We start from the raw sequence: 15,166 nt of genomic DNA, 5'->3' as shown, positions 1-15,166 counted from the left end.
GACCTACAGTTTACTCATTTATAAAGTGAGTGCAGTCATAAATACTTACTTGATAGGCATGTTGTGAGGCTTAATCAATTCATATTGTAAAGGACTTTGAGATGCAAGGACGTAAAGCATTATAGAAGGGAAAACATGGTTGCCTATAAAAATATCATCTCACTTAATGTCATCTATAACAGGTCTGATGAGATACACTAAAGTATTAATCCAATGGCTAATCATTGCTCTAGCATATTTTTTCATAGCAAATTGTCTTCTGATTTGTAATGATAGCGGATGGGGGTACCCTTTTCACCAATAGCAGCAACTGATTAAGTTATAATGGAATTAGGGGAATTGTTTCTAATATGCTATCGTTGCAGTTATATTGATTCATTCGTAGCACTTAAATTACCTTTAAAAAATTTATGATGCATTTTTATGGCTATAACCAATCATACATATTATTAATGAGTAGAGCAAGAAGCTCAAGTCAAGAAGTGATTGATGACTATTCAATTATTGATGTAAATGAATCACCAGGTATAGCACCTTGAAGGAATGTATTAAGAGCAAAAGTCAAATCACTGGCTCTGTACACATACTGTCAGATTAAATACACTCATACTTCATTTGCGCAGTGAGTGAAGAAAGCTAATTAAGTTGAATACAATTTCAGCTGCATGTACTGGCACTGTTAATCAGTAAACACATTTGAGAACTGCAAATGGGATAGTGGGCTTCAGAGCCCAATACACTTGTAAAAACGAAGCAGAGACCAAACCAGAAGAAAACTGCACTGAAAATATTGCAATTATACTAGAAAAATTATTATTAAACCATCACATAAATTAGCATGAATTGCTCCCCTCTCCTTAAAGTCCTTTTCTAAACAATCATTTACTTAAACCCTATGGAGGAAATGTTGTCTACAGATAAGCACAGAGGAGTGGGAACCACAATTTAGCTGTTTCAGTTCTCAAGAAATCTTGTTGATGCTTTCTATACATATGGATTAAACCCTCAGACTTGCTTAGAGTGTTAAATTTACTTCAAGTTCAAACCACACTGATGAGTTTTCTGTGGTTTGGTCAGAAAACTACAAATACATTGTTTCATTTTGAAATCCTTAGGACTATATAGTGATTTATGAACATAAGTCGAAGCAAACAGAAAAAAAGGCTTAAGAAATATTCATCAGTAGATGTCCAGCAGTTTTGTGTTCTAAAAAAAATGTCCTCTTTTAGCTGTACTGGTGTTAAAGGATCTAGCTTTTGAGAATTTGCTAATGGAGTCCTGTGATTTGGTGTCATTTTACCATGTATATTTTAGCTTTGTGCAACTGTTTCCTCCATATACAACTTTTTACTGTTCCCTCTAGTGTGTCTGATGTATTTGGTCAACCATGTTGCACCTTTCTTGTTGTTGTTGATAAAAATGGGGTTTCAACAACAAAATTATTCACATTTTTTATTTTTTTAAAAGAATGTTTAATGTGGAAACATATTTTTCTCCCCATTTTCTTTCACTTTTAAAATTTTCTCAGACCTTTTTCCAGTGAATTGAAATAAGTAAGAGAATGAAAGTGAAAGGTTTTAAACAATTCTTTTCTAAATAAAAAAGTTCTACAATGTTCAGAAAAAAAATGACCAAATGAAAAAAGAAATTACCCAAATCTTTGATGAAACTTGCTTACCTTATTTCAACCAGCTCTAATGTCTGAATGAGCAGAAATGAAGGCAGTATGTTTTTATCTTTCTGGTTCTGCCTTTTCTCGATTATCTTGTCAATACACTTCCAGAGATTCTCCAAAAGCAGATGTATTTGTACATTGTCTATGTTTAACATTGTAAATTGACTTTTGCTCTGACTCTGTATCTTTTAATACAGTGTTTCTCAACCAGTGGGTTGTGAGCCAGGGGGCTGGAGTGGGGGTCATGAAAGGCAGTTGGAGAGTTGCAAGTCCTTGAAAATTTTATTATAATCCAAAGCAAAGAAAATCTCACTCCCTCTCTTCCCACATTCTCTTACCATTGAAGGTCAAGTGTTCTCTGCCAACCTTTCCACATGCACAAATACATTATGTAGGCTTAACATTGTTATCATTGGTACTTTTATTACTGTTTCTTTTATATTAAATATAATGAGGGAGAGGTAAAAAAAATTTAGCTTTGAATAAGGGATTTCCAATCTGGTGGGAGAACTGTTTTTAAACTTTTTAATTTTTCCCCTTTTGGAAATCCATCACATATTTTTCTCTCTTTCTGCTATTCCAAGCATTTTCTTTTCAACCTTCAGCTGCTTGAACTCTTGATTCTACCTTGCTTCTTCACTTTGGAGTCTAGTTCCCTCTCTACACAGCATCACTTTTTGTGCATTCTTCTTTCCCACATACCTTCCTATCATCATCTGGAATTGTAAGAAGAATGGCCATACAGGGTCAGACCAATGGCCTGTCTAGCCCAGTATCCTGTCTTCCAACAGTGGCCAATGCCAGATGCTTCAGAGGGAATGAACAGAGCAAGCAATCATCAAGTGATCCTGTCATCCACTCCTAGCTTCTGGCAATCAGAGGCTAGAGACACCCAGATCATGATGCTGTATCCTTGACCATCTTGGCTAATAGCCATTGAATCCTCCATGAACTTATCTCATTCTTTTTTTAACCCTGTTTTAGTTTTGGCCTTCACAACATCCCCTGGCAACTAGCCTCACAGGTTGACTGTGCATTGTGTGAAGCAGAACTTTCTTCTCTTTGTTTTAAACCTGCTTCCTATTAATTTCATTGGGTGACCCCTCATTCTTCTGTCATGTGAAGGAGGCAAATAACACTTTCTTAATGAACTTTCTCCACACCTGTCACGATTTTATAGATCTCCATCATATCCTCTCTTTGTTGTCTCTTTTCTGAGCTGAAAAGTCCCAGTCTTTTTAGTGTCTCCTCATATGGAATCTGCTCCAGGCCCCTAGTGTTTTCTGTTGCCTATCTCTGTACCTTTAACACTTCTAATATATCTTTTTTGAGATGGGGAAACCAGAACTCCAGACATTTTTCAAGATGTGGGCATACCATGGATTTATATATCATATCATTATGATATTTTCTGTGTTATTATCTATCGCTTTCCTAAAGGTTCCTAATATTCTATTAGCTTTTGACTACTGCCTTACACTGAGCAGATGTTTTCAGAGAGCTATCCACAATGACTCCAAGATCTCTTTCTTGAGTGATAACAGCTAATTTAGACCTCATAATTTTTTATGTATAGTTGGGATTATGTTTTTAAATGTGCATTACTTTGCATTTAGCAACATTTAACTTCATCTGCTATTTTGTTGTCCAGTCACCCAGTTTTGTGAGATCTCTTTGTAACTCTTCAGTCCTCTTTAGATTTTATTATCCTTAGTAGTTTTGTATCATCTGTAAATGTTGCCACCTCACTGTGTACTCCTTTTTCCATATCATTTATCTCTCTTCATTCAGTAAACTTACCATTTATTCTTACCCTTTGTTTCCTATCGTTTAACCAGTTATTGATACATGAGAGGACCTTCCCTCTTATCCCATGACTGCTTACTTTGCTTAAGAGCCTTTGGTGAGCAACCTTATCAAAGGCTTTCTGAAAGTTCAACTATTCTATATCCACTGGATCACCCTTTCCCCACATATATATTGACCCCTTCAAAGAATTCAAATAGACTTGTCAGGCATGATTTCCCTTTACAAAAGCTGTGCTGACTCTTCCCCAACAAATCGTGTTCATCTATGTGTCTGATAATTCTGTTCTTCATTATAGTTTCAACCAATTTGACTGCTACTGAAGTTAGGCTTACCATCCTGTAATTGCCAGGGTGGCCTCTGGAGCCTGTTTTTTTTTAAACTTGGCATCGCATTAGTTATCCTCTAATCATCTAGTACAGAAGCTAATTTAAGTGATAAATTACATAACATAGTTAGTAGTTCTGCAATTTCATATTTGACCTCTTCAGTGAATACCATCTGGTGTTGGCGATGTATTACTTTTTAATTTATCAATTTGTTCCACAACCTCCTCTATTCATATCTCAATCTGGGACAGTTCCTCAGATATGTGACCTAAAATGAATAGCTCAGGAGTGGGAATCTCCCTAACATGCCCTGCAGTGAAGACTGATGCGAAGAATGTCTTTAGCTTCTCAGCATTGGCCTTGTCTTCCTTGAGTGCTCCTTTAGCACCTCGTTCATCAAGTGGCCTCACTGATTGTTTGGCAGACTTTCTGCTTCTGATGTACTGAAGAAAAAAATGCTGTTTGTTTTTGTTTCTTTTGCTAGTTGCTCTTATCATTCTTTTTTGGCCTGTCTATTATACTTTTAAAGGATGCCTTTTTGCCTTTTACTGTTTCTTTAACTCTGTTGTTTAGCCATAGTGGCACAGTTTTGGTCCTCTTAGTGTGTGTGTGCATGTTTTTTTTATTATTATTATTTTTATTTTTTTTAATTTGGAGTATACGTTTCATTTAATGCTCTATTTTGGTGTGTTTAGAAACTTTCCATGTTGCTTGCAGGCATTTCACTCTTGTGACTGTTCCTTTTCATTAGCTTCCTAATTTTTGTGTAGGTCCCCTTTCTGAAATTAAATGCTACTGTGCTAATCTTCTTTAGTATTTCTCCGCTTCTCTGAAGGATGTTAATTGAATTATATTATGTTGACTATAACATAGCAGTTCAGCTATGTTCACCTCTTGGACCACATCCTGTACTCCTTTTAGGACTAAATCAAGAACTGACTCTCCCCTTGTGGGTTCCAGGACTAGCTGCTCCAACAAGCAGTCATTTATGGTGTCAAGAAACTTTATCTCTGCATCCCGTCCTGAGGTGACATGTACCCAATAAGTATAGAGTAACTGAAATCCCCCATTATTACAGAGTTGTCTATTTTTATTGCCTCTTTAATCTCCCAGAGCATTTCACAATCACCATTCTGTTCAGGTGTTCTGTAGTATATTCCTACTGCTATACCCTTATTATTTAAGCATTGAATTTCTATCCATAGAGCTTCTATGATACAGATGGATTCATGTAAGATTTTTACCATGTTTGACTCTATGCTTTCTTTCACATATCATGCCACTCCCCCACCAGCTCAATCTATTCTGTCAGTCTTGTTTATTTTGTACCCCAGTATTTACTGTATCCCATTGATTATCATCACCACTGTGATGCCTATTATATCAAGATCCTCATTTAATACCAGGCAGTCAATTTCACCCATCTTAGTATTTAGGCTTCTAGCATTTGTAAAGAAGAACTCATAAAAGTTGTCACTTTGTAGTTGTCTGTCATTAGGTGATTTAATTGAATGGGACATTTTTCAGTTGACTGGTTCTCTTCAGTTCCTACCTCTACTTTATCATGATGATAGTGATGATGACAACTACGATGGCATACCGTGAAAGACCGTTGTCTCTCTGTCGGCCATTTGTTCAATCTATTGCATTTTGTGCACAGATATTTTATTGACAAGTCAGAAGGCTCCCTGTTCAGAAAAGCATCCTTAGCCAGGAAAGCAATTGGACACATGCTTAAGTCTCATTGATGTCCCATAAGAAAGTGTTTAGCTATTTTCCTGAATATAAAAATACAGAATAAGCAAAGTGATGTGGGAAAGAAAGGACAGATCATTCAATAATATAAATAGAACAATGTCAAGTATCAGAGGGATAGCCGTGTTAGTCTGTATCCACAAAAACAACGAGAAGTCCGGTGGCACCTTAAAGACTAACAGATTTATTTGGGCATAAGATTTCATTGGTAAAAATCTACTTCTTCAGATCTTCAGAACCAAATAAATCCATTAGTCTTTAAGGTGCCACTGGACTCCTTGTTGTTTTTTTATAAATAGAACGGCATTTCATACTGCCACAGAGAACAATTATGGATATCAAATCTTTTGTATTTAAACCGACATGCCTGAGAAAACTACATGTTTAAGAAAAGTGTTTTGAAAAGAGATGCTATTTTGAATGCTGTCTTTTCAATGGAGATTCATAACATCATTTAAATGTTATTACTCTGTTTATTTTTGCACTGTTTATTTTTGTTCAATCACCTATTGTTAGCAGAAGGTTTCAATAATTATGCAAGCAGTCTCAATAAATTAAACCTCCTGTCATTTCCTAAACCAAACAAGTGGGTCAACAACTATGATTAAACTGTCAACATTAATGAGTAGCTGCCTTTGGAATAATCATAGTTTCCTTAAAAAATGTGAATGGAGAAATTCCCTTCAATTGTTTGCACTAATTAAGTATAAAATTATGATGTCCCACATGTTAAAATCAGAAAGCTATTTAGAGGTATAACGTCAGCTTGCAATAGCGAATATTTTTGTTCCCTCAGTGCTGTTAACATCAGATGGAGATTGCCCACTCACTGTATCTCTTTTTTTCTTTTTAAAATATCCACCACTTTGTTTGCAAGAGATAAACATAGCCAGTGTTTACTAAGGGGAAAAACCAAGAGAAACAGACGCTATGCCTGAGGGCCTTCGTTGGAGCACATTGACAGGAAGACTGAATGCACATCAACACACAGGAAAAAAGGCAGCTAATAGCTAGTTACTTATTAGTATTCAAATACTATGACTCAGAGCACAGCATTTGAGCCCTTTCAATGGAGAGCTGTTTTAAACATGCTGAAAATTAGGCACTGAACTCATCTGTATTTGAATACTTGCATAGGCCCAGCATCACACTTAAACATTTCCCAGTTCAGCTCAGCAAATTTTACCTCTGGGTTTGCAATAGTTCCAATACTTACCTATAATTATTATGCAGAATACCAAAGAGTTGACAACGGTTTCGTAACAGAACTCTAGAGAAAAATTACACATCTACTTGGAGGGCCTAGACCGAAAATTAAAATGGCTGGTTTGTGAATACTTTTGTCTCTACACAAAAGAATAAATAGACACAAATCTGACATCAGGAATTATAACGTTCAAAAAACAGTAGGAGAACATTTCAATCTCCCTGGTCACTCAATAACAGACCTAAAAGTGGCAATTCTTCAACGAAAAATCTTCAAAAACAGACTCCAAAATGAAATTGCAGAACTGGAATTAATTTGCAAACTGGACACCATCAAATTAGGTCTGAATAAAGACTGGGAATGGTTGGGTCATGACCAACCTAATTTACCCCATACTAATTTCCCCCTACTGTTACTCACACCGTCTTGTCAACTGTTTGAAAAGGGCCAGTCTCATTACCACTACAAAAGTGATTTTTCCTCTCTTGGCATCCTACTGTTAATTGAATTGTCTCTTTAGACTGACCTCCAACTTGGTAAGGCAACTCCCATCTTTTCATGTGCTGTGTATTTATACCTGCTACTGTATTTTTCACTCCATGCATCTGATGAAGTGGGTTCTAGCCAACGAAAGCTTATGCTCAAATACATTTGTTAGTCTCTAAGGTGTCACATGGACTCCTTGTTACGTTTGTGAATGAAAGTATCAAGTTTGTATTGATGTGATCCGTGGAGTCATTTGTTTTCTGAGAGTATTTGGATGATCACTACGTAGCTGTAAAAACATTTGTGAAGCCCCAAATTTTCATGAATTTTAGCACATCATTGCTCATCTGAAAACGTGTACCAGAAACCATGGTATGCATTATTTATTTATTATTGTTTTTGCTTATTAATGTTTTATTATTTATTAATTATTGTTTTGATATTGTTATTAAAAGTTTTGATAATCTATTCAGGCAGTAACACAAAACAGTGTGACTTAGGCAATCACACATCACATAAATAACAAAAAGCCAATAGTCAAAGCAAATATTTCATAAATAGAGCATAAGTGGCAAATCATACATCCAAATTACCTGGTAAATACTTCAGTGGACATAGAGGCCACAGCAGCTGTAGGAACTGGAGCAGAGACCAACTTATTCTTCCTCTGCTCCCCCTGTTGAAACTAAGGGTACGTCTATACTGCAGTTAAACACCCTCAGCTGGGTTGCGTCATCTGGCTGGGCTATAGAGTTGTTTAATTGTGGTGTAGATGTTCACGCTCAGGCTGGAACCAGGGCCCGGCTCAGGGACCACCTTCACCTCCCTCCCCCATAGAGGAGAGATGAGAAGAAATAGGGCCTTAAACTCTCTAAGCCTCGATTCCTCATCTATAAAATGAGAATCACAACACTTCCATTCTCCCACCCTTTTCTCAAGGACTGTCTGTGCTATGTGTCTCTACAGCAGTTAACACAATTGGGACTGATCTCAATGGGGATTCCAAGTGTTGCTAATAGAAACAATCATAACAACTAATGCCAGCAGCATTAGGTACTAACATTTGGGCAAAATTCTTCAAAAATTCACCACTCTAGGAGCTGGCTTTGCAGGTGGACATCCATCTGCACTGAGGCAGTCTTATTTGTTAGTGTGTTGCTGTCCAGAGGTAACAGTTCATTCCCTTTGGCAGGCAGCTCACTGATGTCAACTGGCATGAAATCAACTGAAACAAACATCAGTAGGGGCTCCTTTGTCTTAGTGTCTTCAAATCTTCTGCCAAGTTCACCCTGCATTTTTTAAACTGCCTGCGTACACATCTCCATGGAATACATCTAAGGCTTTGCTATTTTAATGGGGTAAGTGGATGCTTGGGCAATAACTGTTACGCTCCCCTGCTTGTTGCACCTCAGCTTCACTCTCTGCCAAAACACAGGCCAGGATTCTACCTCTGCAGGACCTTTCAGAGAGCATTACACAGAGTTAAACCTCAGACCTATTGTATGTAAAATCCTGATAACTGGATATTGATAGCTCCTAGTCAATTTCAGAGAAAGAGCCCTATACACTTTCTTAGCAAAATAAATATGTAATGCACAGAGACACATTGCAAATAGTACAAAATATTGCAAATAGTGTTTGGAATACTATGAATAACTTCTAAACAGAGCGATTAGCAAATCTGCTGGTGTTCCAGATACTTCCCCCATTTTGTTACGAATAGTCAAATATAAGGTTTCATCATAACCTTTTCTTTCCTCTAGTACACACATCAAAACACATTCCCTGCTCATCTTCTCTCCAAGATGATTCTTCAGTCTTTATCACATGACCATAGTATGCAGTGTGTGTGTCACCTGGACTCTTCAGAGTTTGAAAAGAAAGACAGCAGCTGAGTCCTTTCCAACACTTAAGAGCCCTGTCAGCAAACAGCTGGGGAACTCCAAAGCTAGCAGCATTCCAGCTCTTGACTGGTCCTCTCAGTTGCTGGTGAAACAGAAATATGCAGCCAGTATCCAAAGTGATCCAGAGATTGGAATCAGCATATTAAATATCCATTTTCTGGATCTCTATAAGGCACTGTCTTCTCCCCATAAGTTCAGGGCATGGCTACACTAGTTTCCAGCAGTGCAGATGCACCGATGCAGCTGCAGCACTGTAAATTCTCTAATGTAGCCTCCCATCTCTCTAATGAGAGCTCTCCCATCTGCTTAATTACTCCAGCTCTTGCTAGCAGCAGTAGTTATGATGGTGGGAGAAGCTCTCCCTGCTACATAGCACTATCCACACCAGTGCTTATGTCGGTATAACTTATGTCGCTCAGGAGGGTGATTTATTCATACCCTTGCGTGACATTAGTTATGCTGACATAAGTTGTAGTGTAGACATAGTTGCAGTTAGATCAGGTGAGAATTCACAAATCCTCTCCTCACTAAATGCTGCTCCATTCTCTGTCTTTAACAGAGACAGAATCCCTCTTTGGAGCTGATAGCTAAATGTAAGTTCCACAGGCTCTGTAGCCTCTCGCAAAGGCAACACGGGGGGACCATGGAGGGTTGTGTGCCCCCCCAGATTTGCTGCTTGTACTGAGCATGCTGTTTCTGGGCCCTTGGCTGAATTACCCTGCCCTGCCCTCCAAATGTGCACAGAGACACAGAGTATTTCAACTACAATCCCTTTCACTGAATCATAGAATATGATTCTGTCCCCTTTTCACCTCTTCTCTTCCTTGCCCAAAAAAGTGAAATACTACAGTATAAATCATGTGGGTTACATTCAATTATGTGTCCACCAGAGGTGAGAAAACAATAACAATTATTAATAATAGTAACTTACTTTTACAGTACCCAAAAATGTGCAAGGCACCTTACAGCACAAGCTCAAACCCTCGCCCCATGTTTGCACTTTAGTGTCACCTTTCATGTGAAAAGGAGGCAACAAGACAGTGAGGAGGAGTTTTGGAGGCAAAGACGGATGGCTGTATGGTTACAATTGTGTATAGGGACTTAGAAGATCTGAGTTCAATTCCTGGTTCTGCCATGGATACCTAACAAGTCACTTAACTCTCTGTGCCTCAGTTCTCCATCTGTAAATGCTTCCTTTGTCTGTATTTAGATGTAAGCTCTGTTTTTTACTATCTATATGTCCAGTGGACCCAATCTCCACTGGCACTTCTAAGTGCTACCCTAGAACAAATATAGAATAATAATAATAAAAACAGTAATAATAAGCTACTCAGCAAAGGCATTGGCACAGCATGGAGGAACAAAAAAAAAGGGGATTGTATCCTTTTCCATATATATCCATATAGCAAATAAATAAAAGCTTGATGGTAATGGCCAGGGACTTCATTTTACCCAGATAAATAACCAGACCAATGTGTGCTGCCCTCCAGGGTTGCATCGTGATGGTGTTTATACTGAAGCCAACCACCTGCAACAATCTGGTCAATTATCCTTCTAGCTAAAACAGCCATGAGTTCCTCTGCAACTGAGATTAAAATGACCAACGAAACTGTGCAATAAGGCCATATCCTATTTGTTGATGGCAAATGTAAAATTGATATTGATAAAAGTGCTAATATTGCTAATCAGAATGTCATGCAGTACTAAGTCAAACACCTTACAGAAGTCTAAGTATATTACATTTATAGTTACCTTTATCAACCTGTAACGGGTCGGACTCACCCCTGCGGCGCCTCCTGCTGGTTGCTCTGGGGAATTAGCTCACTCCAGCGTCCGGAGCACCCTCTGCAGGCCAGTGATCCACCTGTTTACTATTGGCCCCGAGTCCCTCCCTGGACCCCAGTGCCCTCTTACATGGGGTGCTGCCCTCAGCAATAACCCCTTTCTCTTAGGGTCTCCCCTCCTTGGGGAACCCCCACCCCACTATCCCCACTTCACCTCAGTAGTGGCTACTGCCCAGTCTCTATCTAGCCCCCATTCACTGGGCAGACTGCAGTATCCAGTACTCATCATTGGCAAAGGGGGTTTGGACCTGCTGCCTTGGCCTACCCTTAAGTTGCCCCCTGCAACTCCCAGTACCTCTTAGCCCTCTACTAGGCCGCAGCCTGGGGCTTTCCAGGCCAGAGCTCCCCAGCTCCTTAGCCTGTCCCCAGCCCTGCTTCACCCTAGGTACCTTGTCTCAGCTCCTAAGCAGCCAGGCCCATCTCTCTCTATAGCCAGAGAAAGACTGTCTGGCTCCTGGCTTCCCTGCCTTCTTATAAGGCCCTGTTCCTCAATTTGGGGCATGGCCCCCAGCTGCAGCCACTTCCCTAATCAGCTCAGCCTTGAGAGCCACCGCTCTTAAGCCCTGTCAGGCCACTTTTTAAACCCCTTCTCAGCAGGAGCAGGATCCACCCTGCTACACAACCCAATTTGTAACCTCTACACAGACGAAATCAGGTTTACTTGAGAAGAACTATTTTTCATAAAACCATGGTGACTGGCATTAACTATATGCCTATCCTTCAATTCTTTATTAATCAAATCCTGAATCTGGATTATTTTTCCTAGGATTGGTATAAAGTTGTTTTAAAGTTGCTACATAGCACAGTTTCTCAAGTGGCTGGATTCAAGGCTAGATTTGCACTGATTGAGCAAGATAGAGTTGCTGCAGTATAACCCTGAATCTGGACCTGTGATCAAGGATCTGGACCAGAATATGGTTTCTTTAGATTTTTAAAGTAAATTAAATTGACAATGTAATTTCAAAATCCAACAGAGATTGAAGGTGGGGGTGGGGAGTGGGAGGAAAAAGGTCTTTCCTGATTGGCGAGACAAAACACAAGTACGGAAAAGTTATATATATATATTATCTTCTTGTGGGGTAATCATGCATTTAGGAATGTCATTTTTAAAATTGTTTTATTTTCATATTTTTCCCTATACATGAAACAAGTAGGGTATAGGAAAGAATACAGAGAGGAGCTTCAATGTAACAAATAAGCCATCTGTTAAGAACAAAGTTCTATACTGCAACATAAAATACCTAAATAGAATTTATTTTCCAAAGGGCATCACAAGCATTATATAACCAGGGGGTATTTTCTAAGTCGTATTTCAGTGTAGTAAAGGTCATAAAAGATTTATGCTTGTATGATCTGGAAGTTACCTCCAGAGACTATATCCTTTTGATCAGATTCCAAAAGCAGCAGACAGGCTGTATAGAAGTGTGAGGTTTCTGCGTTGTTGGTGGGGGTTTTTTTGTTTTGTTTTGTTTTTCCTGAAACTTCTCCATCACCACAATGGTTCACATTCTATGAGCCAGGAAGTAACAGCAGCCAAAACTCAGCAAAGATCATCTACCCCCCCACCAAAGGACAGAAGATCAAATCTACATTTTATATAGGTTATAGATGTCCTTCACCAGATGTCCCAATAAGAGAAATAATGGATCCATTGACATTTTAGTTCTTGTGTTCGTATATATTTGATCTTCTCATTCTCCCTGGGATTATTGTGCTTTAGGGCATGCTGTCTAGAACCAAACAAATGTATCTTTTTCTCAGGAGTTATTATAGATTGCTTTTAAACATACTGGAGTGAGCTGCCATTGATCTTATGAGACCAAATTCTGTCACCCTTGACTAATGTTGAATGGTACCTTATATAATGAAACCCTACTTGGATCAGCACTAGAGTTTTCTTATTATTTATTATTTCAATTTTTATTACAGTAGTACCTAGAGGCACTGACCGAGATCAGAACTTCATTATGTTACTCAGTGTACATATACATAGTAAGTGATAGTTCCTGTTTCTAAGAGCTTACAGTATAAATACACAAGACAGACTACTGTGGGAGGGAAAACAAAGGCTCAGAGAGGTAAAGTAACTTACCCACGGTCTTGCCAAAATTTGAACTGTTGTAATCATTGGATCCTAGCAGACCTACCACAACTGTAATCCTAACTGTGAGGAAATTTATAAAATGTTCCAATCACCTATAACAATAAATGCTGATGGGAAAAGGTATGAAAGGGAGACTGAATTAGTCCAAACAAAAAAGGTCTATTCATATAACTCAAGGACTGTATAAAAATCATGCTTGATAAACAAAGAGTATGAGACAGGAAATCAATGGAACTAAACTGGTGCGTAGGAAGTTAGGCATAAAAGGTGGAAAAAAATAATGAGAGGATGGGCTATTCCACCCATCACTAGGGTAACCACCTACTCAAAAGGCAAACGCGGGACACATACAGGAGCCACGCCCACTTCGTGGCCCTACACCCTCCTCCTCCTCCTCTTCCCCTGAGGCCCTGCCCCCTGGCCAGGCCAGAAGCCAGAGCAAAGCTGTGGAAAGAGCCACCCAGGGAGCCCAGGCTGTTGTGGGGAGCCCTGGACTCTCCACCTGCCCTAGGTGGGGGGACTGGGGTGCCCAAGAGCAGCCCTTGGCCCATGTTCCCACTCCCCAGTGTGTAAGTCCGAGGGTCTCCACAGTGGCCTGGGAACCCTGGGTGGTTCTTACTACTTGCCTGGCTCCCAGGGGTGGCTCCAGGCCCCAGCACGCCAAGCGCATGCTTGGGGCGACATGCCACGGGGGGTGCTCTGCTGGTCGCCGGAAGGACAGCAGGCAGGCTGCCTTCGGCAGCGTGCCTGCGGAGGGTCCGCTGGTCCCGTGGCTTCGGTGGAGCCGCGGGACCAGCGGACCGTCTGCAGGCACGACTGCGGGAGGTCCACTGAAACCGCGGGACCAGCAGACCCTCCCGCAGGCACGCCTGTGGGAGGTCCACCGGAGCCGCGGGACCAGCGACCGGCAGAGCGCCCCCCGCAGCATGCCACCGTGCTTGGGGCGGCTAAATGTCTAGAGCCGCCCCTGCTGGCTCCCGCTTCTGGACTGGCCAGGGGATGGGGCCTCAGGAAGGAAAGGAGGAGCTGTGGGTAGTGCCTCATGGTGGGTTTGGGGGCTAAGGCCCACATAAGCCCCTGTATCCCACCAAGAAGAAGCTGGCACCACCCCTGAGCCTCAGGCAGGCATGGAGCAGCACCTCAGGGAATGTGGGACAAATGCACCACAGGGAATCTGAGCTCAGGACTTGAACTCTGCATTTCGGGACAGTCCTGCCCAATTTGGGATGGGTGGTCACCCCTCTTTCGAGATCCTTAATGAGAGGGACATTGTGGGAGGTGGGAAGGTGGCTGATTGAGGGATTCCTGGAGGAGTGGGTAAGGGTCGTCAGGACTCGATTTCACTCCAGGGACTCTGTCCTTCATTCATGAGCCTCAAGAGTGATCACATTGTTGTTATGCCCTGACCTCAGCACATAGTGGGAACACCTGACTACCACCACCACACCATCGGATATGCCAGCTGGAGAAAAGTGAGACCCTGCTGTTTTCCCTTTACTAGTGTGTGCCTTTCCTTCCTTTCAATCCACCAATATTTTTCTCCTATCCTCTATCGCTCTCATTATTGTCATTTGAAAGCCTCAGTTCAGATTCTGGAATAATTATTATTTGCATTAGTAGTGCCTAAAGGACTCAATTGAGATCAGAGCCTTACTGTGTTAGGTGCTGCACAACCACAGAGTAAGATTCCTTCCCTGCTTTGAAAAGCTCATGGTCTAAATAGACAAAAAGTGGGAGAGAAAACAGAGAGAATTAAGCAACAGAGAGTCCTGTGGCACCTTAAAGACTAACAGATGTATTGGAGCATAAGCTTTCGTGGGTGAATACCCACTTCATTAAGTACCTTGCCCAACGTAACATACCAGGCTAATAGTAGAATTAAAAATAGAACCCAAATTTCTAGAGTCCCTGGCCAATGACTGCTCCTCAAGACCACACTGCCTTCCCACAAAAGGGATGCTTGCTTAATTAGGATTGCCTGTGTGCATCTGAGAGCTGAATTTAACCTTCAGAATTGCTTAGCTCTACTTACTTTCTTGTTGCAGGGTAATTCAAT

Source organism: Mauremys mutica, chromosome 3 (genome assembly GCF_020497125.1).
Source record: "Mauremys mutica isolate MM-2020 ecotype Southern chromosome 3, ASM2049712v1, whole genome shotgun sequence".
NCBI lineage: Eukaryota > Metazoa > Chordata > Testudines > Geoemydidae > Mauremys > Mauremys mutica.
The sequence above is the reverse complement of the archived record's forward strand: the minus strand, read 5'-3'. Positions refer to the sequence as shown.